At 40.4% G+C, this 20,777-nt stretch overlaps 2 non-coding genes across 2 annotated transcripts; one reads left to right on the top strand and one right to left on the bottom strand.

The window, feature by feature from the left end:
- Nucleotides 1-609: 609 nt before the first annotated feature.
- Nucleotides 610-683, top strand: TRNAI-AAU. The gene has a single exon. It is a non-coding gene; the product is annotated as a tRNA-Ile (tRNA).
- A 6,194-nt stretch (nt 684-6,877) lies between these two features.
- On the bottom strand, nt 6,878-7,023 carry LOC115899327. The gene has a single exon (XR_004059065.1). It is a non-coding gene; the product is annotated as a U4 spliceosomal RNA (small nuclear RNA).
- Nucleotides 7,024-20,777: the final 13,754 nt, after the last annotated feature.

The following is a 20,777-nucleotide window of genomic DNA, read 5'->3' on the forward strand; positions in this document are numbered from 1 at the left end:
CAGACTCAAGCCATCCTCCTGCCTCAGTCTCCTGAGTAGCTGGGATTACAGACGTGTGCCACCATACCCAGCTAATTTCTATATTTGTAGTAGAGATGGGCTTTTGCCATGGCTGGTCATGGTCTTTTTGGCCAGGCTGGTCTCAAACTTCTGGGCTCAAGTGATCCACCCGCTCAGCCTCCCAAAGTGCTGGGATTACAGGCGTGAGTCACCATGCCTGGCCTTTAAATTATTTTTAAATTAGATGGGTACTATATCTAGACATTTTTATTGTAAAAATTCAAACAGAGTAAATTTTAAATGTAATTTGATACCACTCAATCCCAAATTATTTCCAAAAAAAACAATTATTGTTATCAGTGTGCTACCTCCTAAGCATTTGCGTTTTATGTACTTGCAAAAACATACGGCTTTGGTTTTGTAACATCAGTAGCATCATTCTCTGCATGTTACTCTTCATTTTTTTTCATGTAATGATATATTGTCAAAGAATAACTCAGAGACCTTTAATTATTTTGCATGCTTTTTATTTCTTACATGAGGAAGATAGACATTAGACTGTCAAGGGACAAAGGCAAAAAACAGGACTCATAAGAAAAATGGGGGCAGGGCCGGTTAGCTCAGTTGGTTAGAGCGTGGTGCTAATAACGCCAAGGTCGCGGGTTCGATCCCCGTACGGGCCATACGCACTCTTTTAATGTCTATCTCACAGTAACCGTTGTGCGCAGTGGTATCAAAAGTCACGAGAGAACAAGAAAGTAAATGTGTATGTACCCAGTAATCTACGCAGACTCTTAATGCTTATTTCACGGTAACAATTGCGTGCAGTGGTATAGAAAGTCGCAAGAGAACAAGAAAGTAAAATGTATACGTACACAGTACCCAGTAATCTTGGCCGGGCGCGGTGGCTCAAGCCTGTAATCCCAGCACTTTGGGAGGCCGAGACGGGCGGATCATGAGGTCAGGAGATCGAGACCATCCTGGCTAACACGGTGAAACCCCGTCTCTACCAAAAAATACAAAAATCTAGCCGGGCGAGGTGGTGGGCGCCTGTAGTCCCAGCTACTCGGGAGGCTGAGGCAGGAGAATGGCGTGAACCCGGGAGGCGGAGCTTGCAGTGAGCTGAGATCCGGCCACTGCACTCCAGCCTGGGCGACAGAGTGAGACTCCGTCTCAAAAAAAAAAAAAAAAAAAAAAAAAAAAAAAAAAAAAAAAAAAAAAAAAAAAGAAAAAATGGGAAAGCAAAGAAACCTGTAGGCAGTCTGGGAATAGTGCACCCTTTTCTCCATTTTTGGTGTAAGCTCTTTCACCAGCAACTAGCTAAAAGACCACTCTGGACAGTCTGCCATTGAACAAGCTGGCTAGGGTCAATGGAGAAAATAATTCAGTAGTTTATGGATGCTCCCAAAAACCTGGAGAGTCCTTGAGGAACTTACAGGAGCAGCTGTTTCTCTGTAACTTACAGGAACTTACAGGAGCAGCTGTGTCTGTCCGTTGTCTCCCCAACCTACCTACTCTCCAAGAACTACTTTCGCACCATTTCCTGCATCCTAATTTCTTCGTCTCCCCTAATACTCAGTGCCACCAAGGTCAGGAACCTTGGGTTCTCTTTGATTCCTCCTTCTAGGCTGCCCATTAGGGACTATATATTTGTGATCTGCCAAAATTCATATGTTGAAAACCTAACTCCCAGTGGGATGGTATTCTGAGGTTGAGGCTTTGGGAGGTAATTAGGTTTAGATAAGGTCTTGAGGGTAGAGCCCCCAAGATGGGATTAGTGCCCTTACAAGAAGAGAAAGAGACGAGAGCTGTTCTATCCTGGCCATGTGATGATATGAGAAGGTGGCTGTCCACAAGCCAGGAAGCACTCCCTCATTAGACACTGAATCTGGCAGCACCTTGATCTTGGACTTCCCAGACTCCAGGACTGTGACCAATAAATGTTTCTTATTTAAGCCATTTAGCCTATGGTATTATTACAGCAGCCTAAACTGATGAAGACAGCCCCATTAGCTAAAATATCTTCACACCTATTCTCCTAAATATTTCTCTAATCTTACCTCTCCTAGTTAGGTTTTCATCATTATTTGCCTAAAGAATTATAACAGTGTCCTAATTAGTTTTCCTGCTTCTCAATTTTTTCCGCTTCAAATCCATCCTCTATCCAGCTGTCAGATCTACTTACCCAGAAATTGAAATAAGACTATACCCACTCATCAGCTTAAAATCTTTAATAGGTCCCAGGGGCCTAATGAACATTATGCATTAAAACCTTGTTAAAATGGCAAAGCCTTCCAAGAACTGGGTCTCCAATCTCAACTTTCCACAGTCCCTGCCTCACATTTTATGCTCCAGTAACACTCAACTGCTTATAATCCATTGTGCTATTTTTTAAGCCAATGCCTCTCCTAATGCCATCGCCTTTGCCTGGAATTCAGACTCTTATCCATCCTTCTCTGGCAATGAAAGAGCCCATATCAACTGTTAAAATAGTCACTCACATGTAGTAAGCTCTTTCTGGGAATTGGTATGGTTGTACAGGGTTTTCTGATCACTCACTCCTTCTGTTCCTTCAATTCATTTTTCCTGAGAGAAATCTTTCTCCAAAAAAAGGCAAAAAAAAAAAAAAATTCTATAAGAGCCTATAAATATTGAAACTATTGGAATAATCTAAAAACTCTCAGCCCATGTCTAGGAGAATTTGAAGGACTCAGTGTCATAGACAGTGTTCCCAAACTTGATCTTACAGAGCATCACCAGGATGGATTCAGTATCCAGGGTGCATGCATGAAGATGACACTGAGGTAGGCAGTAGAGAGAGGTAGGAAAAAATGAGGAAGACAGACTAGAAACGACTGAGAACTCCAAAATGCCCATTTGATGCTAGCTCTGCTTGCACTGGGAGGCAACCTGAGAGGAAATAAATGATGTTTTTCACCATTCTCTGGGCTACACGAGTGTGCCTCAACACTGGCTAGTATTAAGATTGTTTTCTTCTTAACAATGACAGCTGCAACCCTTCCAGACATCATAGAGCATTCAGAGGATTACATGCCTGTTGTCACATAGATTCAATGCATCAAAGTGCTCACTTGCCACTGCAGCAGCAAAGCCAACTATATTCTTGTGTCCTTTTGTGCAATTTTACACTTAGCACCTCCTTGTACAACCAAAATATGTGTGGATCATTTGCACCCACCTCCTGCCCTTTACTTCCTAACTTCTGCCTTTGAGATGGTATAGGATTTTGTTCTACCACTTTTCACATAAAAAAAAAAAAAAAAAAAAAAAAAAAACTAGTTAGCCAGGCTTTCGGGTTCATGCTTTCCATTTCTCTTCATCTATTCATTCCTCATTTATTCCAACTCCCTTGCACTTTTGGCACTAGGAATGAACTTCTCTTTCCCTTTTGTCAATTCCTTTGTCATTCTCCAAAAGGTCATAAAATAAAAATATTCTGAGGTTGGAGGTCATCAAACTCATTGGCAAAACATGGAAAAACATGGCCCAGTGGAGGAAAGTATGGAGAAGTTTTGTTTTGCTTTAAGAGACAGAGTCTCACTCTGTCACCCAGGCTGGAGTGTGTAGCATGATCATAGCTCACTGCAGCCTCAAACTCCTGAGCTCAAGGGATCCTCTCACTTCAACCTCCTGAGTAGCTGGGACTACAGGCATGTGCCACTGTTACTAGATGGAAGGTGTTGCCTGTGAGTTGTCCAGGTTCTTGGCATGTTGAACAAAGAATTGAATAAAGTGCACACAGCAACAAAAGAAGCAATAAAGATGAACAAAATAACAAAAGAATGGAGTAACAATGGCACAGATTTATCGAAGAAGCAACAGTACAATTCACAGAGCGGGAGCAGGCTCAAGTAAGCAGCTCAAGAACACCCCCCTCCCCCTCCCCCTCCCCCTCTCCCTCTCCCTCTCCCTCCCCCTCTCCCTCCCCCTCCCCGTCTCCGCCCCTCCGCCCCTCTCCGCCCGATTGCAATCGTCCCCAGGGTTTTTATAAAGCTAAAAGAATTTTGTAACACCCCTAGGTGCTCTTTAGAAGCCTCCCATTGGTTACACCCCATGAAGGACTGGCCTGAGACCAACCAGAGGCTGAAGTGGAGACTTGGCCTGCAGTCAATCAGAAGCTGAAGTGGAAACTTCTGTCTTGTTATCACAGGAGTGCTGATGTGGCCTGTATGCTGCCTAATTTTGCCTAGAACTGTCTGCACCTGCTGTTCCTTTGCTTATGCCTTAACCCTTGGTTGCCCTAATTCCCTATTCTGCCTCACTACCATGCCCAGCTGATTTATTTTTATTTTTTTAGAGACAGGGTCTTGCTATGTTGCCCAGGCTGGTGTTGAACTCCTGGCCTCAAGTAATTCTCCTGTCTCAGCCTCCCAAAGAACTGGGATTACAGGCATTGAGTCACCGCACCCAGCCAAGATTTTATGAACCCCGTAGCTTAGTCCATCTACCTAACCACCTCAACACATACACATGCTCCACCTTCTCTCAGCAAATTAGATGAAATTAATGTTAGGCAGGAGTCCACTCCTTCAACTATCTACCTCCACCCCTGCAAGGTATTTATATCTACATCTAGTTTGTAAGAAAAAGATGTCCCTACTGCAGTTTGAGACCAACTTTTGCATCTATTTTCTTGCTATGATGACATAATTGTTCCATCTACCTCCTCTATCTATCCTTGGGGAACCCGAGCACCAATCAAACCAAACTGCTTTCAATTCCCTAAATGTGCAAGCTCTATCATGCATTGGTACCTTTGTTCACACTGCTCCCCTTCCTTCAGTGACACCCTCCTAACCTCCACATTGAATGCTGCTCAACCCAAGAGTCAGGATCCAATTCAAAAATCATCTTCTCTATAAAGTCTTCCATGAAACTTCCAGTAGGATCAGCCATTCCTCCCTTATTTCCCACTATACCCTGTGCACTCTCCATTCTGTCATCTATGACTTTTTCCTGCACTTATTGTTTTACATGTCTCCTCCCATTTTTCTTTATATTTTTTAATTAAAAAAAAATAGAGACAGGGTCTCATTATGTTGCCCAGGCTGGTCTCAAACTCCTGACTCAAGTGATTCTCCCATCTTGGCCTCCCAAAGTGCTCATACTACAGATGTGAGCCACCATGACCAGCCCCATTATTTTTTTAAATGTAGGACGTTTTTATATTGCCTTTATTTGCTTTTGTATTGATAGCAGTGTCTAGCACATAGTAGGCATTTAAATGCCTGTTGCATGAATGAATGATAAAACAAAATAATATCCTTTACCAAAACAATACACATATAATTTTTAAAAAGAGATAGAAGAATAGCACTTGACTTGTATGAACCTCACATTTTCCACAACCACCCCTCCAGTTCCCAAGTTTGGAAGCATAATAAGCAGCACTTGAGGCAGGGTCCTGTGGCTCATGCCTGTAATCTCAGCACTTTGGGAGACCAAGGAGGGGAAATGCTTGAGGCCAGAGGTTTGAGACCAGCCTGGACAACATAGCAAGACCCCTGATCCTGTCTGTACAAAAATAATAATAATAATAATAAAGCAAATTAGCCAGCATGGTGGTGCATACCTGTAGTCCTAACATGGTAGAGGGATCACTTGAGCCCAAAAGTTTGAGGTTGCAGTGAGCTATGATCGCCACTGTACTCCAGCCTGGTTGACAGAGCAAGATCCTGTCTTGAAAAAAGCACTTGAGGGATAAAAAGAAGTAGAAATAAAAGCAAGTGATATTGTGGCAATTAGACAAGCCAGTCACACAAATGACATGAATGGCATGTCCCTAATAAAAGTAACAAAAGCAGCATAAGACTGTGACACTGCACCTGGCCACATCTGCACATATGACTTGTATAAGATGGGGATGAAATGCTTCCTTAGGAGACTGAGAATTCAGACTTGCTAGTTTACTTTGCCTTGTTTTACCTTGGTAAAAAATCAAGATCTAATTGATCCGATTTTTCTATTTCTTGGCAAATCTAGTTTGGCCTTTTTTTTTTTTAGACAGGGTCTCACTCTGTTTCCAGGCTGGAGTGCAGTGGTGCAATCACAGCTCACTTGCAGCCTCGACCTCCTAGGCTTAAGCCATCCTCCCACCTCAGCCACCCAAGTAGCTGGGACTTAGGCACGCAGCACCATGCCCGGCTAATTTATTATTATTATTATTTGTAGAGACGAGGTCTTGCTATGTTGCCCAGACTGGTCCTGAACTCCTGGACTCAAGCAGTCCACCTGCCTCAGCCTCCCAAAGTGCTAGAATTATAGGTGTGAGCCACTGCATTCAGCCTAAATCTAGTTTGGCTTCTAGCATACTAAAAATCAGAGGGTTTTTTTTTCATATTCCAATCCTAACCTGGTTTTGTTTCTCCTTCTTTCACCACTCACCTGACACTCTCACTCCAGTCTCTTCCCTGTCATCAGCCAACAACAGGGCTGAGTACTGATCACACCAGTTATCTAGGTGCTTAGGAAAGCTGTTTGGTAACCAAACACTTTCAGCTGCCTTCTCCAGGTCTAAACAGCTAACAGACTCTTTTTTTGCTGTCCCCGAAGGGCCAAGTTTGCTCTTCTCTGGTCTATAATGAGGTATTTTAAGATGCTCACAATAATTCTCTAAAACAGAGCATTGGATAAATTCTTGAATCGAATTACTGATAACTTTACCCCACTGAGGTCAAGGAAAGCAACAACCAGCACTATTTCTCTTAACGCTGATCAACATGAAAAGTTGGTGAATGCAGAGATAGAAAACTTGAGAAAAATAGAACATGTTTTTCTCAAGACCATGTTATGTTAAAGTTTCTAGCCAAGGAAGAGGCCACATTTCTTTTTTTGTTTGTTTGTTCAGTCTCCATATAGACTGTCAAATTCGAAAATTGCCGATGCTGACTACATTTTTAGTTTTCATGGAGGGGTACTGGGAAAAGTTTTCAATTAGCAATAATCACACTTTTGATAAACCTCATTGGCTACAATACTATGATACTGCCCCTGCAAAAAACTACAGATCACATTTCTTTTTCTTTTCTTTTCCTTCTTTTTTTAAAAAAACAAATAAGCTATTTTATTCTAAGGCAATATTTCTGTGGTTTCTCCCAGAGGGAAACCCAAAAGTGGTTGCAAACCACAAAAGAATAGAAAGAATGATTTGGATATTTCTCTTTTTGTTTTCTTGATGTTTTCTCCTCACCTGAGGGGGAAAAAAAAGTAATTTTACAAAATTTTAGAAGATACTTTTTTTTTTTTTTGAGACAGGGTTTTGCTCTGTCACCCAGGCTAGCATGAAGGGGCACAATCAGAGCTCACTGTAGCCTCCACCTCCCAGACTCAAGAAATCCTCCCACCTCAGCCTCCCAAGTAGCTGGACCACAGGCACACACCACCATCCCCAACTAATTTTTAAATTTTTTATTGAGACAGGTTATCACTATTTTACCCAGGCTGGTCTTGAACTCCCATACTCAAGCAGTCCTCCTGCTTCAGCCCCCTAAAGTGCTGGGATTACAGGCCTGAGCCACTGTGTCCAGCCAGTTTTAGTAAAATTCAAAAAGCAAATAATTGGACACACAGATCAAAAGTTACATTTATGTGGAATGACCAATAATCAATATCTTCTCTTATGAATAAATTTAGTGTTCTGGGCTACTCTGTGGACTAATAGGCAAATAAAATCCTGATGCAGTCATTGATCAGAGTATTGGTTGTTCTCAGCTAAAAGATACTGACTTTTTTTTCTTTCTGGTATTTTATAACAATTTATCTACTATACTAACAATGTTTGTTTTTTCATACAACTACAGAAGGGGAAAATGTTAGTGTTTAGACAAACCATAAAATTCATATAGTGGGAACTATTTCACATGATGTTTCTGAATAGTTTATTGGCAGACTTATCAGACAATCCAATTATTTGTTCTTCATATCAAACAAGGTATGGAAGAAGTTTTCCAGTCAGAAATGACAAACAGATGGAATTAATTACATGGAATTGGGGCAAATTTACTTTTTTCATTCAGTTCATGGTAACAGAAATGAGATTTGTTACAGGCAGAGACAGAACCATCAAGTACACAATGTCAAAAGGACTTTTTCATTTTTATTTTACTTAAATGCCTTTCATCTGTTAAAAAAAACAAAAAAACAAAAAACCTGCCACCCCCACCTAAAAATTAGGACATCCTGAAAAGTCTTTTAAAATTAAAATGTCTAAGAGGCTTTTTGATATCTCTAAATTTTGTCATAGAGTCAAATTAACCTCAGCTAAAGCAGTTCCATGATTGGCCAACATCATAAAAGCTTTAATTCCAAATTTTGCAGGGGCTGGGCACAGTGTAATCCCAACACTTTGGGAGGCCAAGGCAGGAGGATCACCTAAGGTTAGGTGTTCGAGACAAGCCTGGCCAACATGGCGAAACCCCGTCTCTACTAAAAACACAAAAATTAGCTGGGCATGGTGGACGCCTGTAATCTCAACTACTTGGGAGGTTGAGGCAGGAGAATCGCTTGAAACCGGGAGGCAGAAGTTGCAGTGAGCCGAGATCACACCACTGCACTCCAGCCTGGGCGACAGAGCAAGACTCCATCTCAAAAAAGAAAAAGAAAAAGAAAATTGCAGGGAAGAAACTGAAAATAGAGATGAGAGAAATGGACTGATATGCCACACACGTCTATGACTTGCAATAGAGACCACGTTTCTTAATTATATTTTTATTCTACTTTTGAAGGGCCTATTTAAAAAGGTTTGGCCCATTGGTTGTCAAAGTGTAGTCCACCAACCAGTAACATCAATATTTCTAGGGAACTTGTTAGACATGTCGTTTTTGAGGCTCACCTCCGTCTTCCTGACTCAGGAACTCTGGGGCGGGACCTACTAATCCTTTTAAGGAGCCCATCAGGGATTCTAGGGTAAGTTAAAGTCTGACAACCACTAGTCTAGAGAAAAGATTGATATGCTTCCATGCACAAAGACTCTCAGGCAGCAGCTTCCAGGTTCACAAGAACCACCTGGTGCTTTTTGGTTTTGTTCTCCAACAAACCTTTTGTATTCCTAATCCTGTGCTTGTTTAAGTGCAGGTTCCTGGGCTTCTCCCCAAGAGAATCTGATCCAGTAGGTCTGGAGTGGATCCAGAAATCTCATTTTAAGACACTAGCTGGGTAATTCTGACACAGGTGGTCCACAGATGACTCTGAGAAGCCATACTTATTGGTCAGCTCTTAGTCCCTAATATAGTTTGGGACTAACTATATATATTATAATATTAATAGAATTTGACACAATTGACCACACCTGCCTCCTGGAAGCACCTTCTGCTCACTATTCTCTCTGGGTATTATGCCTGCCTTACAGAACACTTAATCTCAGTTTCTGTTACTGAATTTACCTGTTCTTCCCAACCTGTAAATACTAGTGTGTCCTAAGGCACACTCTTCATACCTATTCTCTTTTCCATCCATGCTCACTTCTTTTTTTTTTTTTTGAGACAGAGTTAGCTCTGTCACTCAGGCTGTAGTGAAATGGTGCAATCTTGGCTCACTGTAACCTCTGCCTCCCTGACTGTAATCATCCTCCCACCACCTCAGCCTCCCAAGTAGCTGGGACTACAGGTGTGTACCACCACGCCCAGCTAATGTTTGTATTTTTTATAGAGACAGGCTTTGGCTATGTTGCCCAGGTTGGTCTCCAACTCCTAGGCTCAAGTGGTCCACACAGCTCAGTATTGCAAAGTGCTGGGATTATAGGCATGAGCCACGGTGCCTGGCCCATGCTCACTTCCTAAGTGCCAATGACGCAAACGTATTTAATATATCTCCAGAAATATGTACCAAACAGATACCTACACTTGGATATTTTAATGACATCTAAAATTTAATATGTCCAACCCTGAATTCTTGCTTTCCACCTTTCACAGCTGCTCTACCCCTCTCTCTCAATAATTTTCCCATCCTCACAGATACCACCACCATGTTCAGTTTCTTCTGGTTTCTCAGGCTAAAACCCTAGAAATCATTCTTTTTTTATTCCACTTTTATATTCTCACTCCAAATTCAACCCTTTAGCAAATCTTCTTAGCTCTCTCTCTCCCTTTAAAATTTGTCCTAAATCAGACCAGGTCCAGGGGCTCACACCTGTAATCCCAGTATTTGGGGAGGCCAAGGCCAGTGGACTGCTTGAGTCCAGGACTTTGAGACCAACCTGGGCGATATGGTGAAACTTCATCTCTACAAAAAAAAAAAAAAAATCAAAAAGTAGCCGGACATGGTGGCACCTACCTGTAGTCCCAGCTACTCTGGAGCCTGAAGTGGGAGGACTGCTTGAGCCCAGGAGGTGGAGCTGAGTTTGCGCCACTGCACTCCAGCCTGTGCAACAGAGTGAAACCCCATCTCAAAAACAAAAAACAAAAATGTCCTAAATCTGTCTATTTCTAATCTTCTTCACCACTGTCACTCTATTCCAAGCCACCAGTATTTCCTCCCTAGACAACTGTGATAGCCCTCTAATTGGTCTCCCTGATCTTCTCTTGCATGATAGGTTAGGTGCCCCTTCTAAATTTACAGCATGTCATTGCTCTGCTCAACACCCTCTACTAGCTTCCCAGCTCACTTGGATATAATCCAAAGTTCTTATCATGACCTATGCATGATCCAGCTCCTGCCCCATTCCCAAACTCAGCACTACCATGCTCTGACTCACTCTGTTCTCCAACCTTTCTGCCCTCCTTGCTCTTCAACAAGGAGGGACAAACACATTTCCACAACAGGGTCTTTGCACTAGATGCTGCTTCTTCCTAGAATCTACCGTTACCACCCTCACCCCTACACCAGATATTTGTACCCTCCTCATTCTGTTTCTACTGAAGTATGATGCCCAGGAGACCCTCCTGACTACTTGGATCAGCAAGGGTTCAACTAGAGAAACAGAACCAGTAGGAGATACATATTAAAAAGTTGATTACAAGGAATTGGCTGACATGATTGTGGGGGCTAGCTGGGCGAGTCTGAAATCCACAGGGTAGGCTGTCAAGAAGTGTAGGCTGAAACTCTTATGTGCAGGCTGAAGCTGCTGTCCGGAGCTGGAATTTCCTCTTCTTCAGGGAAGCCTCAGCTTTGCTCTTAACTGATTGAATCAGGCCCACACAGATTACCTAGGATGATCTCCCTTTCTTGATGCCACCTGATTATGGTCTTTGATTACCTCTACAAAATATCTTCATAGCAACACCTAGATCTGTGTCTGATTGAATAACTGAGGACTGCAGCCCGGAGAAGCTGACAGATAAAACTGACCGTCACGGTATTGTATTTAAAATAGAGTTCCTTATATCTCTCTACCCCCTTACCTTGCTTTATTTTCTTCACAGAATCTATCACTTCCTGACATCATTTTTATATGTTTATTTCTTTATTTATGTATTAGCTACATCACCTACTATAATGTAAGGTTCACCAGGAAAATAATTGTGTCTTTTGATTGATTTAACTAATATTTATTCGAATAATCTACTTTTGGACATACGCACACACATATCTTGGGTCACTTTTCCAATTTTTAATTTTTAAAAGTAATTTTGGTTTTTCCAATCTAGTTTTTCTGTTAGATTTTGATATCAGACTTATAGAGATATAATTCTATGTTGAGTAAAATGTGCCCTTTTAAATGTACAGCTCTATGAATTCTGAAAGCACATGCAGTCCTGTAACCACCATGACCAAGACATAGAGCATTTCCACCTCCCTAAACATTTCCTTCGTGCCCCTTTGTAGTCAACCCTTGCTTCACCTCGTCTGTAGAAACCACTTGTATTAGTTTGCTAGGACTGCCATAACCAAATACCACAGACTGAGTGCTTTACCTAACATAAATTTATCACCTCACAATTCTGGAGTCTAGAAGTCCAAAATGAAGGTCTTGGCAGGGTTAGTTCCTGGTTCCACACTCTGAGGAGTATGAGGGAAGGCTCTTCTTTTCCCGGCCTCTCCCCTTGCCTTGTAGATGGTTGTCTTTTTGCACCATCTTCCCTCTATGCATATCTCTGTCCAAATTTTCCTCTTTTATAAGGACATCAATCATGATGAATTACGGCCCATCCTAGTGAACTCATTTTAACCTGATTAGCTCTGTAAAGGTCCTTTACCCAAATAAGGTCACATTCTGAGGTACCATATGTTGAGTTAGGACTTCAACATATGAATTTTGGAGCAACACAATTTAATCCATAACACCACTGATCTGTTTTTCTCCATGTAGATTTATCTTTTCCAGACTATCCTATGAATGGAATTATTTATGTGGCCTTTTGCATCTATCTTCTTTCACTTCGCATAATGCCTAAGAGATTCATCCAAGATGCCTGTGTCAGAAGTTCATTCCTTGTTATTGCTGAGTAATATTCCATTGCAGGTATTCCAGTTTGTTTATCCATTCACCAGCTGAAGGACATTTGGGTTGTTTCCAGTTTAGAGCAGTTATGAATAAAGCCACTATAAACAGTCACATACTGGTTTTGTGTGCACATATGTTTTCATTCTTTTTAAGAAAATACCTAGGAATGTGATTATAAGTTATGTTTAAAATTTTAAGAAACTACCAAGTTATTTTCCAAAGTGCATTATTGCTCATTCCAACCAGCAATGTGTGAGGACTTAAATAGTTATGATTATACTTTATGACATCATTCAATAATTTAAGGATATTACTTCAGTACTGCAGAAACAATGGAAGGCAGGAGGTATGGTTTTAACAAAGAGCTTATCTGCCTATGCTACCTCATCCCAAGAAAAGCTCTTGGTAAATACATTATTCTAAGAGAAACAGAGAGACTCTTCTAACTGAAGCAAGTTGTTTTTAAAAAAACATATTTAAGTTGATGGGTGCAGCACACCAACATGGCACAAGTATATATATGTAACAAACCTGCACGTTATGCACATGTACCCTAGAACTTAAAGTATAATAATAATAATAAAAACATATTTAATCTTAAAATTTTTTTATCAACATCAAACCTGTACATAGTTTATTTTAAAATCAAATAATAAAGAAGGATGTGTAATAAAAATTAATTGTTCTGTGTTCCTCTGCTCTCTATCACCAGTCCCTGAACCTGGAGGTAAATATTTTACATATGTCTGTTTTAGTTCTTCTGGTGGCTACTTTCATTTCTCTTAATAATATACCCTTCCTACTATCTTTTTATATAATACCTTCCTTCGGGTTTTTTTTTTTAATTTCCTGCTACTTTCCCCTGCTCATCTCCACTCTTTTTATGTTCATGTCACTATGTTTAGTTCCAGTATTGGCTACTTTTTAAACTTATAATACTTAAACTCCTTCTTTCTTTCTTTCTCTCTCTCTCTCTCTCTCTCTCTCTCTCTCTCTCTCTCTTTCTTTCTTTCTTTCTTTCTTTCTTGAAACAGAGTCCTACTCTGTTTCCCAGGCTGGAGTGAGTGGTGCCATCACAGCTCACTGCAGCCTTCACCTCCCAGGCTCCCACCTATGCCTCCCCAGTAGCTGGGACTACAGGTGTGCACCACCACACCCAGTTAATTTTTGTATTTTTTGTAGAATTGGGGTTCGCCATGTTGCCCAAGTTGGTTTCGAACTTCCATGCTCAAGCAATCTGCCTGCCTCAGCCTCCCAGAGAGCTGGGATTATAGGCATGAGCCACCATGCCCGGCTCCAAACTTCTTTCTATTAATAATTATCTCAAATGTATATATTATCCTTTGAATTTTTCCTATACAAGATTAGCATAATAGGGCTGGTGCAAGTGCAGTGGTGTTTACAACTAATTAATCACAGATTTCTTTATCCCTTCTCCACTCCCACAGGTTTACTTGTCTAGCCTTTAAAAAATAATAAAAATTAAAAATAAAATAAAGTTTAAAATAAATAAATAAAAAGAAGATTAAGATAACAGGACCTCCAACATTCTATTTACATTCCCTTCTTATCTTCTGTCGATAACTCCCACATGGGGCAGGTGGATAACATTCATATTCTATTCTGTAACCATGACTATATCATTCCATGTTTTGGCTATAAATTGATTTCAAAGTTGAAACTATCAACAGGATTTATATTATGATTATTGACTATTTTAATATTGTTCAATGAAGACTGGTAAGAAGATTAGTAAAGGCTTGCCTGTTAAGGAATGTTTAAAGTACAAAAATAAGGAAGATATCAGCCTAAGAGAGGCAGGTGGCAAATTAAAAGATAGCAGTGGAAAATAGAACTTTTCAATACCTGTTTTCTTCTCTCTTGAAGAGAATGATTTTGAAAGTGAAGAGACTAAAACAAACATGATCAGGGAAGAATAAAGGAACAAGAAAGAGGGTGAGGAGCAACCTCTGTATCCCCAGTCCCAGTTACTTCTAGCCACTGATGTCCTTTTCCTGAAACCTTGGTCTTCCTCAGTTTATAAAGCAGCTCTCAACAGAGAAGGTATCATATGATAGATTCAAACAGAGGTGCCCTAAAAAGACTGTCAAAAATATGTCCTTAAAGATAGAGAGCAAGGCCTTCAAATGATGTACGGAACAAATGGTCTGGTTCATTAAAATTACTTGGATTTAAACTCATTTCATTTTTTTCATGTTTATTTGTTCTCTGTCTCCCTTATACACTATGCAACATGCCTCTATTTAAACGTGAGCTTCCAAAGAGCAGAGGCATTGTTAGTCTTGTTTTCACTGTGCCCAGAATAGTGATCCACTAAGAGAAGTGTTTCATTCACTTTCTCTGGCTCATTTCTACTGGCATACAAACTGCTGTTTATTTCCACAAAATTTTCCTTGATTCTGTTTCCTGTACCTGCAACTGCCCCATCACCACCACTTTTTTTTTCCTGTTTGTTGTGGCAAAATATAAGAATTGCTTATACTCCTGGCCAGGCGCAGTGGCTCACGCCTGTAATCCCAGCACTTTGGGAGGCTGAGGCAGGCAGATCACTTGAGGTCAGGAGTTCGAGACCAGCCTGGCCAACATGGTGAAACCCTTGAAACCCCATCTCTGCTAAAAATGTAAACATTAGCTGGGCGTGGTGGCGCATGCCTATAATCCCAGCTACTCCGGGGGCTGAGGCAACAGAATTGCTTGAACCCAGGAGGCAGAAGTTGCGGTGAGCAGAGATCGTGCCATTGCACTCCAGCCTGGGTGACAGAGCGAGACTCCATCTTAAATTAAAAAAAAAAAAAAGAGAATTTCTTATATTCTTTGTATTAATCTGCTCTAGCTGCTATTATAACAAAATACCATAGACTGGGTGGCTAAAACGACAGGAATTTTTTGTCACAATACTGAAGGCTGAGAAGTCCAAGATGAAGGTGTTGATTTGGTTTCTGGTGAGGATTCTCTCTCCTGGCTTGCAGATGGCCACCTTCATATGGCTTTTCCTCAGTGTGTGCCCTAGGAGATATCTTTCTCTTTTTCTATTCTTATACGGCCACTAATCCCATCATGAGAACCCACACTTATGACCAAATCTAACTCTAATTGCCTCCCAAAGTCCCCGTTTCCAAATAACATCACAGAGAAGGTTAGGGCTTCAACATATGAACCTGGGTGAGACACAAATATTCTGCCCATGACATTCCACGTCTGGCCTCCAGAAATGCATGTCCTTATTGTATGCAAAATAAGCCATCCTGATAGCCCCTAAAGTCTTTATTATTATTATTATCATACTTTAAGTTCTGGGTTACATGTGCAGAATGTGCAGTTTTGTTACATAGGTATACATGTGCCATGGTGGCTTGCCGCACCCATCACCCCATCACATACATTAAGTATTTCTCCTGATGTTATCCCTCCCCTAGCCCTCCAACCCCCACAGGCCCTGGTGTGTGATGTTCCCCTCCCTGTGTCCATATGTTTTTGTTGTTCATCTCCCGCTTATGAGTGAGAACATGCAGTGTTTGGTTTTCTGATCTTCCAATAGTTTGCTGAGAATGATGGTTTCCAGCTTCATCCATGTCCCTGCAAAGGACAGGAACTCATCCTTTTTATGGCTGCATATTATTCCATGGTGTATATGTGCCACATTTTCTTAATCCAGTCTATCACTGATGGACATTTGGGTTGGTTCCAAGTCTTTGCTATCGTGAATAGTGCCGCAATAAACATGTGTGCATGTGTCTTTATTGTAGAATGATTTATAATCCTTTGGGTGTATGCTCAGTAATGGGATTGCTGGGTCAAATGGTATTTCTAGCTCTAGATCCTTGAGGAATCACCACACTGTCTTCCACAATGGTTGAACTAATTTATACTCCCACCAACAGTGTAAAAGCATTCCTATTTCTCCACAACCTCTCCAGCATCTTGTTTCCTGACTTTTTAATGATCACCATTCTAACTGGCATGAGATGATATCTCATTGTGGTTTTGATTTGCATTTCTCTAATCAACAAGCATTTTTTCATATGTCTGTTGGCTGCATAAATGTCTTCTTTTGATAAGTGTCTATTCATATCCTTTGCCCATTTTTTGATGCAGTTGTTTGCTTTTTTCTTGCAAATTTGTTTACGTTCTTTGTAGATTCTGGATAGTAGCCCTTTGTCAGATGGATAGATTGCAAAAATTTTCTCCCATTCTGTAGGTGGCCGGTTCACTCTGATGATAGTTTCTTTTGCTGCAGAGAAGCCCTTTAGTTTAATTAGATCCCATTTGTCAATTTTGGCTTTTGTTGCCATTGCTTTTGGTATTTTAGACATGAAGTCTTTGCCCATGCCTATGTCCTGAATGCTACTGCCCAGGTTTTCTTCTAGGATTTTTATGGTCCTAGGTCTTACGTTTAAGTCTTTGATCCATCTAGAGTTGATTTTTGTATAAGGCATAAGGAAGGGGTCCAGTTTCAGTTTTCTGCATTTAACTAGCCAGTTTTCCCAACACCATTTATTAAATAGGGAATCTTTTCCCCATTACTTGTGTGTGTCAGGTCTGTCAAAGATTAGATGGTTGTAGATGTGTGGTGTTATTTCTGAGGCCTCTGTTCTGTTCCATTGGTCTATATATCTGTCTTGGTACCAGTACCATGCTGTTTCAGTTACTGCAGCCTTGTAGTAAAGTGTGAAGTCTGGTAGCATGATGCCTCCACCTTTGTTCTTCTTGCCCAGGACTACCTTGGCTATGTGGGCACTTTTCAGGTTCCATATGACCTTTAAATTAATTTTTTCCAATTCTGTGAAGAAAGTCAGTGGTAGCTTGATGGCGATATAAATTACTTTGGGTAGTAAGGCCATTTTCATTATATTGATTCTTCCTATCCATGAGCATGGAATGTTTTTCCCTTTGTTTGTGTCCTCTCTTATTTCGTTGAGCAGTGGTTTATAGTTCTCCTTGAAGAGGTCCTTCACATCCCTTGTAAGTTGTATTCCTAGGTATTTTATTACCTTTGTAGCAATTGTGAATGGAAGTTCACTCACGATTTGGCTTTGTTATTGGTGTATAGGAATGCTTTTGATTTTTGCACATTGATTTTGTATCCTGAGACTTTGCTGAAGTTGCTTATCAGCTTAAGGAGATTTGGGGCTGAGATGATGGGGTTTTCTAAACATACAATCATGTCATCTGCAAACAGAGACAACTGGACTTCCTCTCTTCCTATCTGAATACGTTTTATTGCTTTCTCTTGCCTGATTGCCCTGGCCAGAACTTCCAATACTATGTTGAATAGGAGTGGTGAGAAGGGGCATCCTTGTCTTGTGCCAGTTTTCAAGGGAATGCTTCCAGTTTTTGCCCATTCAGTATGATATTGGCTGTGGGTTTGTCATAAATAGCTCTAATTATTTTGAGATACGTTCCACCGATACCTACTTTATTGGGAGTTTTTAGCATGAAAGGCTGCTAAATTTTGTTTAAGGCCTTTTCTGCATCTATTGAGATAATCATCATGTTTTTTGCCGTTGGTTCTGTTTATGTGATGGATTATGTTTATTGATTTGCGTATGTTGAACCAGCCTTGCATCCCAGGGATGAAGTCAACTTGATCATGGTGGATAAGCTTTTTGATGTGCTGCTGAATTCAGTTTGTCAGTATTTTATTGAGAATTTTTGCATCGATGTTCTTCAGGGATGTTGGCCTGAAATTCTCTTTTTTTGGTTGTGTCTCTGCCAGGCTTTAGTGTCAGGATGATGCTGGCCTCATAAAATGAGTTAGGGAGGATTCCCTCTTTTTCTATTGATCGGAATAATTTCAGAAGGAATGGTACCAGCTCCTCTTTGTACCTCTGGTAGAATTTGGTGGTGAATCCTTCTGGTCCTGGACGTTTTTTGGTTGGTAGGCTATCAATTATTGCCTCAATTTCAGGACCTGTTATTGGTCTATTCAGAGATTCAGCTTCTTCCTTGTTTAGTCTTGGGAGGGTGTTTGTGTCCAGGAATGTATCCATTTCTCGTAGATTTTCTAGTTTATTTGTGTAGTGTTTATAGTATTCTCTGATGGTAGTTTGTATTTCTGTGGGATCAGTGGTGATATCCCCTTTATCATTTTTTATTGTGTCTATTTGATTCTTCTCTCTTTTCTTCTTTATTAGTCTTGCTAGTGGTCTAATTATTTTGTTGATCTTTTCGAAAAACCAGCCCCTGGATTCACTGATTTTTTGAAGGTTTTTTTGTGTCTCTATCTCCTTCAGTCCTGCTCTGATCTTAGTTAGTTCTTATCTTCTGCTAGCTTTTGAATTTCTTTGCCCTTGTTTCTCCAGTTCTTTTAATTGTGATGTTAGGGTGTTGATTTCAGATCTCTCTTACTTTCTCTTGTGGGCATTTAGTGCTATAAATTTTCCTCTATACACTGCTTTAAATTTGTTCCAGAGACTCGTACCAGAATCTTTGTCTCATTGGTTTCAAAGAACATCTTTATTTCTGCCTTCATTTCGTTATTTACCCAGTAGTCATTCAGGAGCAGGTTGTTCAGTTTCCATGTAGTTGTGCGGTTTTGAGTGAGATTCTTAATCCTGAGTTCTAATTTGGTTGCACTGTGGTCTGAGCAACTATTATGATTTCCGTTGTTTTACATTTGCTGAGGAGTGTTTTACTTCCAACTATGTGGTCAATTTTAGAATAAGTGTGATGTAGTGCTGAGAAGAATGTATATTCTGTTGATTTGGGGTGGAGAGTTCTGTAGATGTCTATTAGGTCCGCTTGGTCCAGAGCTGAGTTCAAGTTCTGGATATCCTTGTTAATTTTCTGTCTCATTGATCTGTCCAATATCGACAGTGGGGTGTTAAAGTCTCTCATTATTATCGTGTAGGAGTCTAATTCTCTTTGTAGGTCTCTAAGAACTTGCTTTGTGAATCTGGATGCTCCTGTATTGGGTGCATATATATTTAGGATAGTTAGCTCTTCTTGTTGAATTGATCCCTTTATCATTATGTAATGGCCTTCTTTGTCTCTTTTCATCTTTGTTGGTTTAAAGTGTGTTTTATCAGAGACTAGTATTGCAACCCCTGCTTTTATTTTTATTTTATTTTTATTTTTTGCTTTCCATTTGCTTGGTAGATCTTCCTCCATCCCTTTATTTTAAGCCTATGTGTGTCTTTGCACATGAGATGGGTCTCCTGAATACAGCACACTGGTGAGTCTTGACTATTTATCCAATTTGCCAGTCTGTGTCTTTTAATTGGGGCACTTAGCCCATTTACATTTAAGATTAATATTGTTATGTGTGAATTTGATCCTGTCATTATGGTGCTAGCTGGTTATTTTGCCCATTAAATTGATGCAGTTTCTTCATAGCGTCGATGGTCTTTACAATTTTTGCAGTGGCTGGTACTGGTTGTTTCTTTCCATGTTTAGTGCTTCCTTCAGGAGCTCTCGTAAGGCAGGACTGGTGGCAACAAAATCTCTCAGCATTTGCTTGGCTGTAAAGGATTTTATTTCTCCTTCACTTATGAAGCTTAGTTTGGCTGGATATGAAATTCTGGGTTGAAAATTCTTTTCTTTAAGAATGTTGAATATTGGCCCCCACTCTCTTCTGGCTTGTAGGGTTTCTGCAGAGAGATCCATCCACTGTAAGTCTGATGGGCTTCCCTTTGTGGGTAATCCAACCTTTCTCTCTGGCTGCCCTTAACATTTTTTCCTTCATTTCAACCTTGGTGAATCTGACAATTACATGTCTTGGGGTTGCCGTTCTCAAGGAGTATCTTCGTGGTGTTCTCTGTATTTCCTGAATTTGAACTGTTGGCCTGCCTTGGTAGGTTGGGGAAGTTCTCCTAGATAATACCCTGAAGAGTGTTTTCTAACTTGGTTCCATTCTCCCTCTCACTTTCAGGTACACCTGAAACAAACATAGATTTGGTATCAAACATAGATTTGGTCTTTCACTTAGTCCCATATTTCTTGGAGGCTTTGTTCATTTCTTTTCACTTTTTTCTCTAATCTTGTCTTCTCATTTTAATTTCATTAATTTGATGTTTAATCACTGATATCCTTTCTTCCACTTGATTGAATCGGCTATTGAAGCTTGTGTATGCTTCACAAAGTTCTCATACTGTGATTTTCAGCTCCATCAGGTCATTTAATCTCTTCTCTACATTGGTAATTCTAGTTAGCCATTCATCTAACCTTTTTTTGAAGGTTTTTAGCTTCCTTGTGATGAGTTACAACATGCTCCTTTAGCTCGGAGAAGTTTGTTATTGCCAACCTTCTGGAGCCTACTTCTGTCAACTCATCAAACTCACTCTCCATCCAGTTTTGTTCCCTTCCTGGTGAGAAATTGTGTTCATTTGGAGAAGAGGTGTTTTAGTTTTTGGAATTT

The sequence above is a fragment of the Rhinopithecus roxellana genome, chromosome 8, assembly GCF_007565055.1.
Source record: "Rhinopithecus roxellana isolate Shanxi Qingling chromosome 8, ASM756505v1, whole genome shotgun sequence".
Lineage (NCBI taxonomy): Eukaryota > Metazoa > Chordata > Mammalia > Primates > Cercopithecidae > Rhinopithecus > Rhinopithecus roxellana.